The following is a 22774-nucleotide window of genomic DNA, read 5'->3' as shown; positions in this document are numbered from 1 at the left end:
GTACCCAGGACATCCAGGCCCATCTACTGTGTGCCTCATGGATTCCCCCATTTTCCTCAGTCTGTTTGTTTCTATCCTGCCTCTCCCATTGGGTAGGAAGATATTTGAGAGTCTGAGCTGTGATTTTCACTAACATATTCCCATACCTAACTCAGTGTCTGAAATATAGTCAGCTCTTGTTATGCGTATGTTGAATGAATAAGGCATTAAAATTTTGAAATTATTTTGGAGTGCATTAGGAAATATTCAATGCTAGGTATTCAGAGAAACATCAAGCATAACTTGGTACTTGATTGTCTTAAAGGAGCTGGCAGTTAACCATTCTCAGTTTTTAAACAAGTGTTTGTTGAATGCCTACTATGTTCTAGGTCATTGTCTATTTGGAAGTAAAATTGGGTATTCTTTAATTGGTTCATGAATTCACTTATTTAATTCATTTTATTTATTTATTTTTTGGCCATGCTGCTCGGCTTGTGGGATCTCAGTTCCCAAAGCAGGGGTTGAACCTGGGTCATGGGAATAAAACCACTGAATCCTAACCACCAGGGAACTCCCAAGACAGGTATTTGAAAAGATAATTAATATTAAGTACTGTTTGTTTCGAGTGCTAAATGATGGGTTCAAATAAGACAAAGAAATGAAAAGTAGCATCATGGGAGGATAACTTAGGTAATATATTTGAACCTAAATTATTTTGAAATAAGGCCTTTCTTTCTCTTCTTCCCTCTTTTTCTCTTTACATTCATTCATTCATCCATCTGAGATTAACTCGGCATCTGCTATGTCAGAGATTTAGAATACAAAAGTACATGGCACATCTTTCCCTAGGAAATATACACAGATGAACAATTTTTAAGGTGAGCTCTGCCTTTGAGCCAAACATTGTAGTCCTATGTATATTATCAGTATTAAAATACATGTTTATTATTTGACATTCAGATAATGACCAAGGAAGGGGTATGAATAATAGCAAATCTCTGTATCACCATTTTGTTGTTGTTGTCAGTAAATGCAAATACATGAAGTTTTTGTATGGAGTTGATAGGCTTCAGCTAAATAAATATTAAAGAAAGCATGCTTTTTACATAATTTCCCTTTATTTTCCTTATCAAACTTCTATCTAGTTATGTCACACTTCTCTATTTTTAATTTTAATTTTATTGAAGTATAGTTGATTTACAGTGTTGTGTAAGTTTCAGATGTACAGCAAAGTGATTCAGTTATAAATATACATGTATTCAATTTGTTTTTAGATTATTTTCTCACATAGGTTATCACAGAACACTGAGTAGAGTTCCCTGTGCTGTATAGAAGGTCCTTGTTGGTTCTCTATCTTATAAATATAGTATTGTACATACATTCATCACAAACTCCTGATTTATTTCCCCCTTGACCACGTTTCGTTTTTGCTAACCATGTTTGTTTTTGATATATATGTCTGTTTCTGTTTTGTAAATAAATTCATTTGTATCACTTTAAAAAATTAGATTGCACATGCAGGTGATATTGTAAGATATTTGTCTTTCTCTGTATGACTTATTGACTTACTTCACTTACCATGATCATCTCTAGGTCCATTCATGTTGCTACAAATGGCATTATTTCATTTTTTTTTATGGATGAGTATATTCCATTGTATGTATGTAACACTTCTTCTTTATTCATTCCCTTGTTAATGGACATTTAGGTTGCTTCCATGTCATGGTTATTGTAAATAGTGCTGCAGTGAACACTGGATTGCATGTATCCTTTCAGATTATGGTTTTCTCCAGATATATGTCCTGAGGTGGAATTGGAGGTAGTTATATGGTAGTTATAAGGGTTTCCCTGGTGGCTTATATGGTAAAGAATCTTCCTGCAATGCCGGAGAGCCGGGTTCAATCCCTGGGTTAGGAAGAGCCCCTGGAGAAGGGAATGGCAACCTACTCCAGTATTCTTGCCTGGAGAATTCCATGGACAGAGGAGCCTGGCAAGCTACAGTCCATGTGGTCACATAGGAGTTGGACATGACTGAAGCAGTTAACACATGCACTCACACACACACACACACACACGATAATTGTAATCTTAGGTTTTTCAGGAGCCTCCATACTGTTCTTCATAGTGGGTTGTACCAATTTACATTCCCACCAACAGTGTACATGGGTTCCCTTTTCTCCATACCCTCTCTAACATTTATTGTTTGTAAAGAAAATATACTTTTTTTCCCAATTTTGGCTTTCCATATGTGTTATATCATTCCTAATTTGAATACAGGCTTCAGACTTTACTGGATTTATGACGTCAAGCTATGTAAATAAGATAAAATTGTACTCTTACATTTGGATAAAATGTAATAGATTAGTCAAAAAATAAATAAAAATAAAATTCATCTTTGTGGGACAAGGGCATCTTCATTTATAGATGTTTTATTTTTTTTCTCTCAAGCTGGGCTTCTTTGCTAAGGCTGTGAAATTATTTGGCTGTATGACCTCTCTGTCCAGCCAGTCAAGTTGTGAGGCCATTAGAAACTTGAACGTGTTTCTGATAATTGGATAGGTTCATAATCGACTTGAGTGTGAGTTCTAGATGTGCTCACCATGAACTCTCATTTACAGGTCAGAGGGAAAACTTGATGTCTTAGCAAATCCAGACATTAGGAGAGGTCTGTTTGTAATTATTGTCAAAGGGATTTCCATGACCACAATACTGTAATTATGCTAAAAATGATATGACTTTGATAAGAAATCCCTTGCCTGGTTTCCGGGCAACATTACATAAAATTAAAAATGATGCTCCCTTCTCAGAACCAGCCCTCAGTCTCTGAAGGACTTATCTGACATGTCATACTTTCATGGCCTTGTGGAATTAGTTATATTTTCATTGTTCTCATCACACTTTTTTGCCTGGATTATAAACTCACTCATTCAGGATAACAAAGATAAAACATTTAACTATTGGGGTTCCTCGGTGGCTCAGATGGTAAAGAACCCACCTGCAATGCAGAAGGCCTGGGAAGATCCCCTGAAGGAGGGACCGGCTACCCACTCTAGTATTCTTGCCTAGAGAATTCCATGGACAGAGGAGTCTGGTGGGCTACAGTCCATGGGATCCCAAAAAGTTGGACATGACTGAGCAACTTTCACTCACTCACTCACTCATCTCTCTTCCTTGACTGGATTATAAACTCACTCATTCAGGATAACAAAGATAAAACATTTAACTATTGAAAGCCTCTATGTGCCAAGAAGTATTCTAAGCACTTTACATGTTTTAATTTGTTTAATCTTTACAACAACCTTGAGGCAGATACTTTATTATTGTCTTTACTACAGATGGGGATTTGAGTTGTAGAGAAGTTCAGTAGCTCAAGCTAGGTCCTGGGCCCTATTGAATGTCAGAGCTAGGACTCATGGCCTTGTAGTCTGACGCCAGCTCTTGTATCCTTAGCTCCTTCATTGTCTGACCTCTTCAGCTCTCTCCTGCTTTACTGCATCAGGACTCATCCTCCCCCCAAAATGAAATATTTGACTTATCAAATAGTTTTACAAATGCTTTCATAATTTTATCAAGTTTTGAGGTATCCTCCTGAATGGATATAATGCAGTCATTACCTTAATATTCTGGGGAGTTTGACTAAGGGGCAGGGATTATTTCAGGTACAGCATAAGAATTTTCTGCAGAAATCCCTCTTCATTTCCATCCCTGAAAATTCACAGTGGCTAAGGGTTCATCAGATTCACTTAGGATAGTGGTTTTTCCATGATATGGAAACATGTCTGACAATTTGAGATTCATCTCATATACTTTCCCCCCTCAAAATGTATCTCATTTTTTTCTGAGGCAATGTAGTAGCTATAATTTAGGAAATATTTCTTTTTATCTCTTCAATAAATAATAATTATTTGGCCCATTGTATTAGAGTCACATATAAAGTATCACCACTCTGATGTAAATATTGCCTTATTGCTGAATTTTCTGTTCTACCCATCTTTCTTACACCCTCTCATGCTCCCCATTTGAAGAGATATTTCAGAGCATGTCTTCTGCTAAAGATGATCCCCTTTTTCTTTACTTACCTTTAATCAAGCTATTACGTTTTAAGTAGGTAAAAGTTTTAACTATGCCTTTGCTTTCTTTAACCCAAACCTTCTTCTAATATAGGAAACCAATATCCTAAGTGCTAAATGCTTAAACAACAACAACAAAATTTTTAAAAATCCCTTATACAACAAGGAAAATCTGTGAAAGAAGATATATCATAGCTCTAGAATAAAATTAGCAAATAATTTTGCTTGTAATTGCTTACTATTGGTCATTTTGTTAATCTGCAAACTCCACAGTGTATTGTTAATCTCTTGAGGAAAGTGACAATCTAGTTAAAAGCTGGGGTAATTGATATACAAATGCATGCACATATGCTTATCTGAGTCATATATCTTATATCTATCTCACTACATAGATGAAGGCTGATAAAAATGTGTTTATGAAAAGATAAACACTGGTGAAAGAAATCAAAGAGGACACTAATAGATGGAGAAATATACCATGTTCATGGATTGGAAGAATCAATATAGTGAAAATGAGTATACTACCCAAAGCAATTTATAGATTCAACGCAATCCCTATCAAGCTACCAACAGTATTCTTCACAGAGCTAGAACAAATAATTTCACAATTTGTATGGAAATACAAAAAACCTCGAATAGCCAAAGCGATCTTGAGAAAGAAGAATGGAACTGGAGGAATCAACTTACCTGACTTCAGGCTCTACTACAAAGCCACAGTTATCAAGACAGTATGGTACTGGCACAAAGACAGAAATATTGATCAATGGAATAAAATAGAAAGCCCAGAGATAAATCCATGCACATATGGACACCTTATCTTCGACAAAGGAGGCAAGAATATACAATGGATTAAAGACAATCTCTTTAACAAGTGGTGCTGGGAAATCTGGTCAACCACTTGTAAAAGAATGAAACTGGACCACTTTCTAACACCATACACAAAAATAAACTCAAAATGGATTAAAGATCTAAACGTAAGACCAGAAACTATAAAACTCCTAGAGGAGAACATAGGCAAAACACTCTCCGACATACATCACAGCAGGATCCTCTATGACCCACCTCCCAGAATATTGGAAATAAAAGCAAAAATAAACAAATGGGACCTAATTAACCTTAAAAGCTTCTGCACATCAAAGGAAACTATTAGCAAGGTGAAAAGACAGCCTTCAGAATGGGAGAAAATAATAGCAAATGAAGCAACCGACAAACAACTAATCTCAAAAATATACAAGCAACTCCTACAGCTCAACTCCAGAAAAATAAATGACCCAATCAAAAAATGGGCCAAAGAACTAAATAGACATTTCTCCAAAAAAGACATACAGATGGCTAACAAACACATGAAAAGATGCTCAACATCACTCATTATCAGAGAAATGCAAATCAAAACCACTATGAGGTACCATTTCACACCAGTCAGAATGGCTGCCATCCAAAAGTCTACAAATAATAAATGCTGGAGAGGGTGTGGAGAAAAGGGAACCCTCTTACACTGTTGGTGGGAATGCAAACTAGTACAGCCACTATGGAGAACAGTGTGGAGATTCCTTAAAAAACTGGAAATAGAACTGCCTTATGACCCAGCAATCCCACTGCTGGGCATACACACTGAGGAAACCAGAAGGGAAAGAGACACGTGTACTCCAATGTTCATCGCAGCACTGTTTATAATAGCCAAGACGTGGAAGCAACCTAGATGTCCATCAGCAGATGAATGGATAAGAAAGCTGTGGTACATATACACAATGGAGTATTACTCAGCCATTAAAAAGAATACATTTGAAGCAGTTCTAATGAGGTGGATGAAACTGGAGCCTATTATACAGAGTGAAGTAAGCCAGAAGGAAAAACATAAATACAGTATACTAACGCATATATATGGAATTTAGAAAGATGGTAACAATAACCCGGTGTACGAGACAGCAAAAGAGACACTGATGTATAGAACAGTCTTATGGACTCTGTGGGAGAGGGAGAGGGTGGGAAGATGTGGGAGAATGGCAATGAAACATGTAAAATATCATGTAGGAAACGAGTTGCCAGTCCAGGTTCGATGCATGATGCTGGATGCTTGGGGCTGGTGCACTGGGACGGCCCAGAGGGATGGTATGGGGAGGGAGGAGGGAGGAGGGTTCGGGATGGGGAACACATGTATACCTGTGGCGGATTCATTTTGATATTTGGCAAAACTAATACAATTATGTAAAGTTTAAAAATAAAATAAAATTGGAAGAATAAAAAAAAAAAAAAGAAAAGATAAAAACTAGGCTTTACACAATAAGCTTAAAGCATAGTAGGATGTGCTATAACACTTTAAAAGAGTTATGTTGGTGTTCTTCAGTAATATTTAATGAGATGGGGAAAAAAATCAAACAGGATCTTAAGCTATACTTAGGATTTCTATGGGGGAAAAATTGGGAAAAGCATTTTATATGAGATATTCATACTGAGTAGGTAGCAAAAAGGAAAAAAAAGGAAGATCGGAGGAGAAAGACTTTAATGCTAGTGGGAAATACAGTAAAGCCATGGAAACTCAACGTCAGAGCTGTAAGGGGAGAGAGGGGAGAATTGGTGGGACATCCTTTGTGTAAGGGGGCTTCCCTGCTGGCTCAGGCAGTAAAGAATCACCTGCAGTGCAGGCGACTCGGGTTGTGAAGATCTGGAGAAGGAAATGGCAACCCACTCCAGTATTCAGAATCCCATGGACAGAGGAGCCTGGTGGGTCCATGCGGTCGCAGAGAGTCAGACACGACTGAGCAACTAACACACTCCCTTTGTGTAAAATGATCAGCTGCTCCTCAAATCTTTTGACTTCTTTGGAAAAACAAAAGTTTCAGATGAACTCTCCAGTTTAGTAAATATTAGTTTCCAATTTAATAAAGTTTAAAGCCTTCTGTAGGTGAACACTACATTATCCAAACAAAACATATGTCTAGGTTATATCTGGCCCAAAGATCTTCAGTTTGGAACCAGAACTAGAACAAGTGACATGTATAAAAATCTAAGTCTTCATTCAAAACACTGTGGTGTGCCTTTCTGGTGGGGATTAGCTATAATAAACAGAATTTTTCTGCCTTGCGTGATGTGCTGAGAAAATGTGCTGAGTCGATGAGGAACACTTGAGACTTGATACTCAAACTGTGGTCCATGGACCGGCAGCATCATGGCATCCAAGAGGTGATTAGAGATTCAGAATCTCAGACTGATCCCCAGAATCAGAATCTGCATTTAACCAACATCATCTGATAATGTGTAAGCATGATATTGTTTGAGAAGCACCTGATTTAGTACACTTAATGTTCTTGTTCTTAAATGACCCCTATAAGGCAAATTGTACAGCCAAAATTTGAGCAGATAGCAAAATTTCCAAGAACCTTTAGTGTTACTAGTGGAACATGGAACCAAAAAGTTTGCTGTTAGTGAAGCTTGAACAGAGCAGTTAGTATGGTAATGTTGACATAGTTGGTAACACTTTTACAGAGCTCTTTACAGGAACTTGGTGAGCTAGATACAGGGCTCCACACAGGTAATAACATTTATTTGGTAATCAGTAAATTACCTTATATAGTCAGTAGATATTGCATCCTGGACAACTGATAAGATCGTTGGCTTTCGTGTGTTTTTTTCAATATTGTGTTCAGCCTCAAGTATAAATTGAATAGGGTGACCTTTTGATACTCCATGAAATTGACTGCATTTCCTAAGATTCTGTGGTTTCAATTACCATAAATTTTTTTAGATTGGGTCCACAGCCATTGCACTGGTCCCAGCATAACAATATTTTATCATAGGTTTTGATAACACAGTCGACAGCAGCAGGGCATACTGTCACAAATATGTGACAATGTGTGGGTGTGTGTTCCCAGTCAGAACTTCACATCAAGTACACAAACAGTATGCAGCTTACTCAGATCAAATCCAGTCACTAAGTGGACTGCAAAATGTGAGGGATTTTCAGTCCAGTGATGGAAATTGTGTTCTAGGGTACTAGCTGGATCTTGAATTTGTGAGATAGATAAGTTAATTAGTGGTTCCTCAGTTTATTAGCAACTTAATTGTCAGAATGTAATAGAAACTTCTGAGCTGCAAAAACTTATTAGAAGCAATGAAACATGTGACTTTTTTTCTAGAAGAATATTCAGTGAGCTGTGTCCCCCCCCCCCCGCCCCCAAAGGGATCTTGAAAATAAAATTAACAATTAAGTTGAAATTCACATCTATTGAGATATAAGAATTTTGAATTCTGCAACTTAAAAAATGCTCCAGAAAAATTAGGGACACTAAAGAGAGGGGGAGCCTGGCTTCAAATTTCCACTCGGTCACATGTTTGCAATGTACACTTAGGCAAGTTTCTTAGCCTCTTTAAGCCTCAGTCTCTTTTTCTGTGAAATGGTGAAATGATAGCTCTTTTATAGGATTATTTACAGATAAAAGGAAAGAGCAGTTACAATATCTCTAGCACACAGCAAGAGCTCAAAGATTACTATTCCCTTTTATTTATGCACCTAGAAATTTTTCTTCACTTTTCCTTTATCTTGAAATAAGTTTGATTTTAGAGCAGCCTTACTGTTTTCAAAATTAAATATGTAATCGTTAAAAAGTATGAAGCCGTTGTATTATCTACTAGAAAGAGAGTTGTTTCTTGCTGTCATACTTGCACTTTAGAGAAATAGACAGTTCCTGCCAAAACAAGAGTTTACTTTTTAGTTCCCTGGTAGACTTTGGTTTGATTTTATTTGGCCTTTATGGCAATAATGCTCTGATCACTGTCACAGAAGCCCAAAGAAAAATCTTATTTCTCCTGTTTTATTATAGCTGTAGCTCCCAAAGAAAATCTTGGCAATGTTTAAGAATAAAGAGCAGTTAAAGAATTGTGTGAATGTGAAATGTGAAATAATTCACATTTCAAAGTCAGTAATTATTTTCTGAAGCCCACAGCCCAAATGAAGTGTGTAATATAAGAAGAGTGTTTCATTTCTAACTAAAAGTGATGATAAAATTGTGAATTATTCCATTCTCCTCCTAATTTCTTTGATTTTCAGTTTCCTTTTTCTAGTTTTTTTTTCATTTTTAGTCTATTTCTTCCTTCATTTATTGTTTAAGTAATTGTGTTAGATTCTATACCAATGACTGCTGAGCAACTGGGATGCCATAAACATCATGAGGACAGGGAGGTATCTGTTAGAGCTGCTGCTGTGTGCCTGAGACACTTGCCATTCAAGAAGTATTTTCTAAATATACAAATTAATACAAAGAAGAATGAATGAGTAAAGCCACATAAAACATGGCCAAGGACTTCAAAATGCTTAAATATGTATTGAGACTTTTTCCCTTTTTTTAAAACTTTATGAAAAATTAAAGTAAAATACCTGCTATGTTTCCTGAAGACTCTATGTTGCCTTGTCTTATTTTTAGATGCGTGTATGCTAAGTTGCTTCAGTTGTGTTCAACTGTTTGCAACCCCATGGACTGTAGCACGCTACACTCCTTTGTCCATGAGGTTCTCCAGAGAATAATACTGTAGTGGGTTGTCATTTCCGTCTCTAGGGGATCTTCCTGACCCAGGGATTGAACCCACATCTCTTATGTCCCCTGCATTGGCAGGCAGGTTCTTTACCTCTAGCTCCATCTAGATAAGATGAATCAATTCTTTCTTCCCCTTATCATCTTTAAACATCATAACCTTTTCTTTTCCTATATCTGATGGTTATATTTCCTTTGACTCAGTGGTACCTAATTTTTTAAATGATATTTTTGTCCTAGTTCAGCTATTCCAAATTGAAGGCTATATCTATAAGCTTTAATAAGTTACAAAACGCAAGTTATTATATAAGTAGCTGCTGCTGCTGCTAAGTCACCTCAGTCGTGTCCGCCTCTGTGCGACCCCATAGACGGCAGCTAGAAAGGATACTTAATCACAGGTAAAGATTGTGAAATGGCTTATCTTAGGTAATTAAATTCTTATTACTTGGGATTTCTTAGGATATTCTTTTAAGTTTTGCTCTTTGATTGACAGGGTAACATTTTGAAATGATCTTTTAAAAGGAATGTTATTAGATAAATAGAAGGAAATACTTGATAGTGTTTTATAGTGCCCTTCTGCCCAATATCTCATTTAATCTTTACCTCGATGTGAAGCAGGTATCTACATACAGTTGATGGCACTGAGGTCACAGGGCCCAAATGCCTTCTCTAAGGATACTGGCTAGTCTGTGACAGAATCAGAACTTGAACCCCATTCTTCTCAGGCCAAATCTCATAAGATTTTGACTGTTACTTTGGAAATATTCACAGGGGACATAATATCAATAGGAACAGATGCAAAATGAGGGATCTTGGGTTAATGTTTCAGGAATATTGAACTGCTGAATGCTCTGCCAGGGACAAAGTAAGCTGCAATTGATGCTATGATGGCTCAGAACTATTTCCCTGTCAATTGCTAAAGCTGTATGTTTTCATATTGTGTCCAGAAGTGAAAGGATCTACTCTAGGGACACCCTATCTGATAGCATCAGATCTTTCACCCCTGAACAGATTACAGCAGACTGACATCATCCCAACAAACAGACCTGGAAAGTCTGTCTGTAACCATTGATGTCAGCTGGGGCAACAGGGCTGTCAGAGTGGTTTCTCAATCCCTTTCCATGGCTTTGCCATAGTCTGCCATCACCATAACCTTTCCTTTTCCTGGATACCCCCTGTTTAAATTCTCTAGGACTCTATCATTTTTTAAAATGATATTTTTGTCCTAGTTCAGCCAATTCTGTCATTGTTCTTATACAAGTTGCTATATCTCCTTGATACTATGGGGGTGTTTTGAGGAAGAACTAAATTTAAGTATTCAGTGAGGAAGTATAATGCAAATTCAGTAAATATTGTTTGAATGATTTTATCTGAGATGCATGTACTTGTAGCACTACATTTTTGTGTATTGCTTCTCAACTCTTCCTCAAAGCACATAGGTTTTATGTTGTTTCTGCTTCTGGTAACCTTAGGAGATACATGCAGCATATTTCACTGCTGCCATTTTAGAGTTGAAAAAATTAAGATCTAAGGAAGGCAGATTTTAAGCCAGAGTCACAGAGCTGAGTAGATCTGGAATGATCTGGATTAATTCTTTAATCATGCTAAGCTTTTTTCTCTTATCCCTTTGCCATGTTAATGTACATGCTTTTTATTTTTATATATTTATTTTATAAATATAAAAGTGGTCATTAAAGAAAGATTAGAAAAATTTTGAATTAAATTCATCTGAAATCTCACTTTCTTGTAATTTTTGGTGTGTATTCTTTCAGATGTTTCCCAGTATATATGCATAGATCATGGGCTGAACAGGTGGCACTGGCTAACTTTCTTTATTAACTTAATAGTATTTAATGGGTATGTCTTATTTTACTGACATACATCTGTATCATCACTTGCAAGGATGTAGCATGTCACTTTGGAGAAGGCAATGGCACCCCACTCCAGTACTCTTGCATGGAAAATCCCATAGACGGAGGAGCCTGGTGGGCTGCAGTCCATGGGGTCCCTGAGGGTCGGACAGGACTGAGCGACTTCACTTTCCTGAGCGACTTCACTTTCACTTTTCACTTTCATGCATTGCAGAAGGAAATGGCAACCCACTCCAGTGTTCTTGCCTGGAGAATCCCAGGGATGGGGGAGCCTGGTGGGCTGCTGTCTATGGGGTCGCACAGAGTTGGACAGACTGAAGCGACTTAGCAGCAGCAGCAGCAGCAGTAGCATGTCACTGTGTGTGCTCTCCTGAACACGTTTTTACTTCAAACCCAGACTTTCATCATTTGCCCAGCCTGTGGTCAGAAGCCACTCTAATGTGATCTCATATGACTTTTTTTTAAAGAAATGATCCAGTATGACAGCAGTCATAGCAATGAGGTTCTTGGCTGTGGTTGTCCCTGCCTGCCATATGCCAGAGAATCTATTTGATAGTCTTATGCATACTAAAGAAAGGTTGAGCACTGCAGAGACATACTGACAGGAACTAACCCAGGAGTTTAAAGGTGAAACTTTCAACACCTAGACTGCGTGGAAAATTGAAGTGAGAACTGAACCCAGGAAAGAAAGCCAGACCTGGCAAAGGGGCCATATGTGATGTGCACTGGATGAAAATGAAACCACATTATGTGGCTGCTGCTGCTGCTGAGTCGCTTCAGTCGTGTCCGACTCTGTGCGACCCCATAGACGGCAGCCCACCAGGCTCCCCCGTCCCTGGGATTCTCCAGGAAAGAACACTGGAGTGAGTTGCCATTTCCTTCTCCAGTGCATGAAAGTGAAAAGTTGAAAGTGAAGTTGCTCAGTCGTGTCCAACTCTTAGTGACCCCATGGACTGCAGCCCACCAGGCTCTTCCGTCCATGGGATTTTCCAGGCAAGAGTACTGGAGTGAGGTACCATTGCCTCTCTGACATTATGAGGAACATGTGGGAATTCAGGGACACTGGCCTACACATGGAAAAGCCTGTGAAATAAAAATCATAGCAAGCATTTTCACTTCTCTCAAAGGGCCAAAGCTAACAGGGTTTTGTCAAGAGAACAACACAGAGATAACTCTACAAATGGACATCACCAGATAGTCATACTGAAATAAGATTGATTATATATAAGATGGAGAAGCTCTATGCAGTCAGCAAAAACAATATTTGAAACTGACTGGTTCAGATCATGAGTTCCTTATTGTGAAATTCAGACTTAATTGAAGAAAGTAGGGAAAACCACTAGGCCATTCAGGTATGGCTTAAATCAAATCCCTTATGATTATATAGTGGAGGTGACCAAAAAATTCAAGGAATTAAATCTGGTAGACAGAGTGCCTGAAGAACTATGGATGGAGGTTTATAACACTGTAAGGAGGCAGTGACCAAAACCATCCACAGGAAAATAAATGCAAGAAGGCAAGGTGGTTGTCTGAGGAGGTCTACAAATAGCTGAGAAGAGAAGAGAAACAAAAGGCAAAGGAGAAAAAGAAAGATACACCCAACTGAATGCAGAGTCCCAGATAATAGCAAGTAGAAATAAAAAAGGCTTCTTACATGAACAATGAAAGAAATAGAGGGAAACAATAGAATGGGAAAAACTAGGGATCTCTTCAAGAAAATCGGAGATACCAAGGGAACGTTTCATCCAAGGATGGGCATAAAGACTTAACAGAAGCAGAAGAGATTAAAAAAGAAATGGCAAGAATACACATAAGAACTATACAAAAATGGTCTTAATGACCTGGATAACCACAATGGTGTGATCACTCACCTAGATCCAGGCATCCTGGAGTGTGACATCAAGTGGATCTTAGAAAGCATTACTACAAAGAAAACTAGGGGAGGTGACGGAATTCCAGCTGAATTATTTCAAATCCTAAAATGATGCTGTTAAAGTATTGCACTCAATATGTCAGCAAATTTGGAAAATTCAGCAGTGGTCATAGGCCTGGAAAAGGACAGTTTCATTCCAATCCTGAAGAAGGGCAATGTGAAAGAATGTTCAAACTAATGTATAATTGCACTCATTTCACATGCTAGCAAGGTCATGCTCAAAATCTGTCAAGCTAGGATTCAGCAGTATGTGAACCAAGAACTTCCAGATGTACAAGCTAAACTTAGAAAAGGCAGAGGGACCAGAGATCAAATCGCCAACATCCATTGGATCATAGAAAAAGCAAGGGAATTCTAAAAAAAGACTACTTCTGCCCCTTTGACTATGCTACAGCCTTTGACTATGTGGATCACAACCAGTTTTGAAAAATTCTTAGAGATGAGAATACCAAACCATATTACTTGTTCCCAGAGAAACTTGTATGCAGGTCAAGAAGCAACTATTAGAACTGGACATGTCTAGTTCAAAATTTGGAATGGAGTACGTCAAGGCTGTATATTGTTGCCCTGCTTATTTAACTTATATGCAGAGTATATCATGCAAAATGGTGGGCTGGATGAAGCACAAGCTGGAATCAAGATTGCCGGGAGAAATATCAACAACTTCAGATATACAAATGATACCACTCTAATGGCAGAAAGTGAAGAGGAACTAAACAGCCTCCTGATGAAGGTGAAAGAGGAATGTTAAAAAAAAAAAAAAAAAACTGGCTCAAAACTCAAAATTCAAAAAGCTAAGATCATGGCATTCATTCTCATCACTTCATGGCAAATAGATGGGGAAAAAGTGGAAACAGTGGTAAATTTTATCTTCTTGGGCTCCAAAATAACTGCAGACAGTGACTGCAGCCATGAAATTAAAAGACACTTGTTCCTTGGAAGGAAAAGTATGACAAACGTAGATAGCATATTTAAAAACAGAGACATCACTTTACTCACCAAGGTCCTTATAGTCAAAGCTATGGTTTTTCCAGTAGTCGTGTATGGATGTGAGAGTTGGACCATAAAGAAGGCTGAGTGCCAAAGAATTGATGCTTTTGAATTGTGATGCTGGAAGACTGTTGAGAGTCCCTTGGACAGCAAGGAGATCCAACCAGTCAATCCTAAAGGAAATCAACCCTGAATATTCATTGGAAGGACTGAAGCTGAAGCTGAAACGCCAATACTTTGGCCACCTGATACGAAGAGCCAACTCATTGGAAAAGACCCTGATGCTGGGAAAGATTGAGGGAAGGAGGAGAAGGGAGTGACAGAGGATGATATGGTTGGATGGCATCATCCGCATAATGGACATGAGAATAAGCAAACTCCGGGAGATAGTAAAGGACAGGGAAGCCTGGCGAGCTGCAGTCCCTGAGGTCTCTAAGAGTCAGACACAACTTAAGACTGAACAGCAATAACAGAGGCTTTACCACTAAGTCCTGTCTCCTATTAGAATCCAGCCACAGGAGCTTTTGAAAAAAATACTGAATCCTACTTCCAAAGATACTGATTGCTCTGGTGAGGGGCAGGGAAGGTCAAATATATATATATATATGTGTATATATATGTAGCTCCTGTGATTCAAATATACAGCCAAATTTGAGAGTCACAGATATCTTTTACTTTTTGTAGAAGACAGTCAGTAAGAAACTTTTCTTTCAGTCAGGCTTTTATACTAAGGTTTATATTTTCAGCAGTTTAAGTATTTTTACATTATTCCGATATGAAATCTTTTATAAGAAAATGTCATGCCCTGTTTGGTAAATAAATCTAATTTTTTAAATATTTGGCTTTTCTCTAATAAGTGGAATTCTTATTGCTGTATCCATTCTTTCATTCCTCACAATTGTTTATTTTATAATTTACAGTAATTTAAGTTGTTAATCATCTGTATCCCCTTGCTAGAATAAGCTCTGTGAGGGCAGGGACATTTAGTTACTTTGTTCGTTTTTAATTATTTTGTTCATATTCCCAGCATCAAGAATACCTGGCACATAGTAGATACTCAATAAATATCTGTTAACGTTTTCTGACAGTTTGACACACACATCATGATTCGTATTCCCAAGAAACTTATGATCTATTTAAAAGTGCAGACATGGAACTTAATTGTAGTCCAGCATTTCTATGGAGGACTGAACTGGAAACTTTCCATTTACAGTATTTTAAACAATGTTGAGGCCTAAAGAATAAAGGGCAAGTGTACGAAAAAGATTCTTTGCTATTATTTTCTCCAATCCTCCTGGGAAATGATATAGTATGGTAGAAAAAATAAGGAAACCATAGGCCCTCCATGGGCTTCCCTGGTGGCTCAGAGGGTAAAGCGTCCGCCTGCAATGCGGGAGATACCCGGGTTCAATCCCTGAGTCAGGAAGATCCCCTGGAGAATGAAATGGCAACCCACTGTAGTACTCTTGCCTGGAAAACCCCATGGACAGAGGAACCTGGTAGGCTACAGTCCATGGGGTCGCAAAGAGTCGGACACAACTGAGCGACTTCATTTATTTACTTAGGCCCCCCCAAAATATAGATTTAGATCAGTTACTAATTGGCCTTGAGAAAGTCTGTTTAACCGTTTGGGGGGGGTCAGTCTTCTAATCTGCAGAATCATGTTGCTGGGTGAGTTGACTCTTTTAAACTCTTAGAATTTGGTATTTCTGTTAGTATGTTCTGTCATTAAGTGAGGCTATCATTAAATACTTGTTTTCTCCTTTCTGTAACTCTTGAATTTGTATCCAGTTTGGTTTGTACTTTTTGTCATCTCCCATGTTGTTAAAGACACATACACTTTTAAAAATCCAGTTATCAAGGTCACTTTCGAAAATGCTACCTTTGGTGTTATTAACTACTTTGTCTAACCAGATGTCTTAGGCTACCCTACTGTGCATGCTCATCATGGTGTGTATAAATCACTGATGATCACGAGTGATTCTGTATCTAGAAGGAATTCAATATAAAGTATTTAAAGATTTTTCATAAGTGTTGTACTCAGTCTGGTATTAGAAGTTCAGACTCTAAATCCTAGGAAATTGCAGACTTACTCAGATGCTTTGGAAACCCAAAGCCAGGGAGAATACTTAGCGTCAAAGTCATTGAAAAGATGAGCTTCTCATATCGTATTTATTCTGCAAGTATTTATTGACAACCCACTACTCTGTGCAGAGCATTTTAATGGAGAATGAAAGGTGCTCAAGGAGTCTCAGGCCCAATCCCAGGCTCTAAGTGGCTCCTATTCTCTTGGGGACAGGCCAGGAGCCACAGAGAGTCAGGAACCTCACTTTGATTTCCTTCACCCTAGATGGCCCCACAGAGAGGACAGACTTGCTGCTGATTAGCTTCCAACCACCTTGAGACAATTTTCTCTCTTTTTAATGCTATTGCCAGAATATTGCAGTAATCAGATCATTTGACATCGTCTGCATCTTGGCGTCCCCAGTCTTAATATACCGTATAGATCCAGGTGTGAGACATCTGCAGCTGCACGGTTTGCACACATACCTCGTGGTGCTAAGTCTTTAGGAGCAAATAGCGCTGGCCTCTGTAATGGTGCCTTCTAAGCACTTCTTTGGGCACAAAATGTACCATCTTAGAATTTAGGAGTTGTAATGGAAAATTATTATAAGTGTTTCTTACAGTCAGTCTAAAATACATTGTTTTGGCCAGATAAAACTTTATGAGTCATTTAGAGTAGGACTCCTTTCTGAAGTCCTAGTGCTGCTATTCTGATTGATCGATGCTCATGTGGAATGTCTGTTAAATATTTTCAGTATTACCTCCCTCCCCCTTCTACCAATATGTAAACCGTGAAACAATTAATGTCTCACTCACTGTAAGTTTACACCTCAGGACCTTTGTACCTACTCTGTTCTTTGCCTAAAATATTTCTTTCTCAGCTATTATGGCTTGCTCCTTCAAATGCTTTCCCTTTCTCTCTCTCTCACATGATAAGGTACATATATATGCATTTGTACTATCTATCTATTTCTATACTCCTTTCTCTGTCTATCTTTATACTCCAAATATTTTGTTTCCTTCTATGTATTTATATATAATAAATAATGTATATATTTTGTCTCCTTCTATGTATGCATGTGTAATGTATCAGTTCACTTCAGTTCAGTCGCTCAGTCGTGTCTGACTCTTTGCGACCCCATGAATTGCAGCACGCCAGGCCTCCCTGTCCATCACCAACTCCCGGATATATACATATAAATGAACCAAATATATTCTCTCCATATATATACGTACATATGTACTCTCTGTGTATATATGTATATATACTCTATGTTCTTTGCATGTAACATATATGTATATATAGGCTACCTAATCTTTGAAAAGTCTGCCATCCTCTCTCTACCAAACTAAAATGTAAGTTCCTAGAACAAAGATTATAGCCTGGAGGAGTCACTTAATATATGCATAAGTAATAAAAAATCTGTTTGTAAACATGCATATACATATGGTATTTTTGCATGTGTCTGCATGAGTGTAGGGTGTGTCAAGTGTAGATATCAAAGTTCAGCTTGGGGTAGATTTTAGGAGATCACTTCATGTAATGAACATGCAAGCATTCAGGGATTATGTCAAACCATGCCTGTTAATTCAGACATATCAGCCTTAAGAAGTAACAAGTAGGCAATATCCTTTATAAAATTGTAAGGATTTCTGAGCATTCATGTCTTTGATAATTTCAATTTCACATTTTAAATCTCTATGTTATGTCAGTCTATTGAGTAGAATGTTCTTCCTGTCCCCTTCATTTGTTTATACCCTATCCCTGCCTCAAAGTCAACTTTAAGTGTTACCTCTATATTAATTTTCAACAAGCTAATACTTTGTTTCATTTATTTTTAACTCAATCTAGTGCATGAGGACAATAATAATGATAATATTAACAATAACAAACATAAGTCCTTACTACATACTAGGCACTATTCTATACAATATGCATGGATTAACAGAGCTGAATCTCAAAGTAACCTTACAGTGCAAGTTTATTATTATAATGTGCTTTTCCGACATGAATTTCGAGATACAGAGAGGTTAAGTAACTTGCTGAAGGTCACATACCTCATAAGGATGAATTTAGGATCCCAACTCAGGCAGTCTCATGTCAAAGTTTATATTTTGCCTCACTGCCCCTTTCATAAGAACAGGAAAATCTTATAAAGTTTTTATGTGCTTTTGATCTTGAAAAAATCTTAAGAAGTCTAGACGTGTTTAAGAAGTATGTGAAAGTGTATAGAGGAGAATCTTCAAGAATCATTTGGCATCTAGTCTATGTAATCAAATAGACGACAAAACGAAAGTGAACTTTATTATAATGATGGTGGTCAGAAAATTCTGAACAAAGAAGGGAGTGATTGGCAATAAAAAGAGTAAAATGCCATAGGACTAATCAAAAAGAAATTCAGGGCATAAATAACCAATGAGCTGTTATCAACAAGGAAGCATAGACTATAAAATGTCTAGGGACATTAATGTAAGATATTGGAAATAAGAATTCACATAGAATAAATTAAAAATATGTTATTAATAACTTTAAAAAGCTGCCAGAATTGCATGTGTTAGAAGTTATAAATCTGGGGCTTCCCAGGTGGTGCTAGTAATAAAGAATCCACCTGTCATTGCAGGAGACACAGGAGACCTGGGTTCCATCCCTGGGTTGGGAAGATCCCCTGGAGGAGGAAGTGGCAACCCACTCGAGTATTCTTGCCTATAAAATCCCATGGAAAGCAAAGTCTTGTGGGCTACAGTCCACAGGGTCACAAAGAGTCGGACACAACTGAAGCAACTTAGCAAGAAGTGATAAATCAGCATTCATAGAATTGTAAAGTATAACTTGATTTATGCACTTCTCAATAGGCACAAAATAGCAACTTACCCCAAACTGCATAATTATCAGAATCACTTGGGATGGTTATCAAAACTCAGAATCCTGGATGGTTCCTCTAGGGAAATTGTTCTCAACTGGGGAAGTTTTACCTCCCAGCACATATTTGGCAAAATCTGGTAACAGTTTTGGTTGTCATGATTGGAGAAGCATTACTGTCATCTAATAGGTAGTGGTCAGGGAAGCTGTGAAACAACCTACAACACACAGGGCAGCCCCCTAGAGCAAAGAATGGTCTGATCCAATAGTGCCGAAGCTGAGAAACTCTAATCTAGATATTCTGATTTGGTGGTATCTAATGGGATCCAGAAATCTGTATCTCTATCCAGGGACCCAGCTTTTTTTATAAAGGCTTGAATATACCAGTATCAGTTGGAGTTGTTGAAAAACTTTTTATTAAAGAGGGACAGAAAGTGAAGAAGAACTAAAGAGCCTCTTGATGAAAGTGAAAGGAGAGTGAAAAAGTTGGCTTAAAACTCAACATTCAGAAAACTAAGATCATGGCATCCGGTCCCATCACTTCATGGCAAATAGATGGGGAAACAGTGGAAACAGTGGCTGACTTTACTTTTTGGGCTCCAAAATCACTGCAGATGGTGACTGTAGCCATGAAATTAAAAGACGCTTACTTCTTGGAAGGAAATTATGACCAACTGAGACAGCATATTCAAAAGCAGAGACATTACTTTGCCAACAAAGGTCCATCTAGTCAAAGCTATGGTTTTGCCAGTAGTCATGTATGGATGTGAGAGTTGGGCTATAAGAAAGCTGAGCACCAAAGAATTGATGCTTTTGAACTGTGGTGTTGGAGAAGACTCTTGAGAATCCCTTGGACTGCAAGGAGATCCAACCAGTCCATCCTAAAGGAGATCAGTCCTGAGTGTTTATTGAAAGGACTGATGTTGAAGCTGAAACTCCAATACTTTGGCCACCTGATGTGAAGAGCTGACTTATTTGAAAAGACACTGATGCTAGGAAAGACTGAAGGCAGGAGGAGAAGGGGACGACAGAGGAATGAGATGGTTGGATGGCATCACCGACTCGATGGACATGAGTTTGGGTAAACTCTAGGAGTTGGTGATGGACAGGGAGGCCTGGCGTGCTGTGGTCCATGGGATTGCAAAGAGTCAGACACGACTGAGCAACTGAACTGAACTTAACTGAAAGAGGGACCATTTATAATAGGCTTTGAGGTGGGAAACAGAGATATGAAAAAAATGAAGGGTAAAGGGGAGACCATTCTAACAGAAGAGCAAATTGCACCCAGTAGGACAAAAGATAGTCAGTAACATTGGCTGAGCAATAGATAGTAAGAAGCAATCACAGCGAAACCTCTTTCTGCATGGAAGGCCACTCTCTTCATGGGATGTAGCTGCATTTCTTCATCTTAGTTCTTAACTGTTGATAATTAACTGATATGTCTTTTCAACTCATTTTATATCCCCTAATGTGAGTGTAGATTAGATTAGCCCATGCCCATGTTCATTTTTGTTCTAATAATTTCTTCCATAAAATTCCAACATATAAAGAAGAGAGGGAGAACCAGCTTTTATTAGATATATCTGGTTTGATGTACACATCTGCTTCTCATTAGTCATGTGAGCGTTGGGCTACTAATAGGGTTAATATTGATTTAAATGAAATAATAAGCATAAAAAAATTAACTCAGCCCCAGGAACATGGAAAGCACTCAGTAAAGGTCAGCTGGTGTTTACTATTTTTAAAAATCAAAATAATATGTATATGTCATAATATTTTTGACACTATTTAAATGAACATTAAAAAGTGAAGTTGAGGTAGAAGATAAGGCTCTTATGGCAATCTTGGCAACTGATTATTTTGTACATTTTTTTGATTGATGAGGATTGAGAAAACCCTACTTCACAGAAAGGAGTATTTGTAAAGGTTTTATAAAGATGTAAAGATTGTAAAGTTGTGCTCACATGCACATCTGAAGATATTTTTAAATCTTGAGACCAACACCAAATGATTCAACTTGGCAGGTTAAGTCAGTGGTGGTCTTCACTGTGTTTATGATAAGATAAATAGCACAATTAAGTGTGCATATTGCTTTCTGAAAGTGAGTTAGTTATATTTGCATATGAAATCAATTATGTAGAATATATCATACACTATGATATTTACAATCAATTCTTGCAGTAACTGTATGCATATCAAGGGTTCCGTGGAACACAGTTTGAAAAACCCTCTGGTTAAATATATATTCCCAGATGAGTATGTTATAAGGTATAGAATAAAGAAACTCACTGTCCAGTTAGATTATATTATCTGTTTTCTCCTGATTAGTGAGCCTGATGCTTCCTGCATGAATAGATAGTTGGACTGGCATGATTTTTCTCCTGCATCTTTTGAGATATATGCAGATTAATTGTTTAATAATGCATTCCAGTATCTTTTCAAACACCAGAATTGGTGAGATTAAATTTCTACATTTTCAAGACCCATCTCAACACTTTCCTTTACAAAATATTGATCTACAAAAAATGCATGAGAAATAAATGGAAGCTAATTTCAAATAAAGATTTAGATAAGCATTATTAATAAGACAAATATTCTGGGAATGAAAAGAGGTAGGAATTACAGAGGATACAACAATGGCAAAACAAAAGGAGGATAAAAAGTCACATTATAGTCTTAGGACTGGTTAGAGATTTTTAGTTGTTGCTCATTTCATTTTTATTAAGCATCTACTATATGCCACATGTCAGTTGCAATCAGATAGACCTTTCAGGGCTTCTATTTTAAATAGACCATAAAAAGTAGTTGTTAAAATATATATTGAGTTAATAGAAGTAAGTTTCAATAAAAAAAATGGGGAGGTGGGTAGAATGTGTTTGGACTAGTTGGGAGGGTGACATTTGAGTATAATTAAGGGGATAAAGTCCATTCTGAAGGAGATCAGCCCTGGGATTTCTTTGGAAGGAATGATGCTAAAGCTGAAACTCCAGTACTTTGGCCACCTCATGCGAAGAGTTGACTCAGTGGAAAAGACTCTGATGCTGGGAGGGATTGGGGGCAGGAGGAGAAGGGGACGACAGAGGATGAGACAGCTGGATGGCATCACTGACTCGATGGATGGGAGTCTGAGTGAACTCAGGGAGTTGGTGATGGACAGGGAGGCCTGGCGTGCTGCGATTCATGGGGTCTCAAAGAGTCGGACACGACTGACTGAACTGAACTGAACTGAAGGGGATAAGGGGGGCCAATGCATGTGGCCATCTGGCAGAAGAGCCTTCTAGAAAGGGGAAATGGCAGGTGCAGAGCCTTTTGGCGAGGGAATGCCTGGCATTTTTGTGGTCTAAGCAAGGAATTCAGAGTGTTTGGAAAGGAGTCAGCCTGATAGATGAGGGGTATTGAGAGTGTCAGATGATGTAGATCTAATATAGGGTAACCAACCATGCATCTTAGTTAGCCTGCAATAGTCTGGTGATTGGTTGTTG

At 37.9% G+C, this 22774-nt stretch overlaps 1 protein-coding gene across 12 annotated transcripts in view; it reads left to right on the top strand.

The window, feature by feature from the left end:
- The window catches only part of PPARGC1A (PPARG coactivator 1 alpha), a 718583-nt gene that overhangs the window by 646940 nt on the left and 48869 nt on the right, over positions 1-22774 (top strand). The gene's annotated exons all lie outside the window — the stretch shown is intronic.

This window comes from Bos javanicus, chromosome 6, assembly GCF_032452875.1.
Source record: "Bos javanicus breed banteng chromosome 6, ARS-OSU_banteng_1.0, whole genome shotgun sequence".
NCBI lineage: Eukaryota > Metazoa > Chordata > Mammalia > Artiodactyla > Bovidae > Bos > Bos javanicus.
This window is presented reverse-complemented; position numbering and strand designations above follow the sequence as displayed.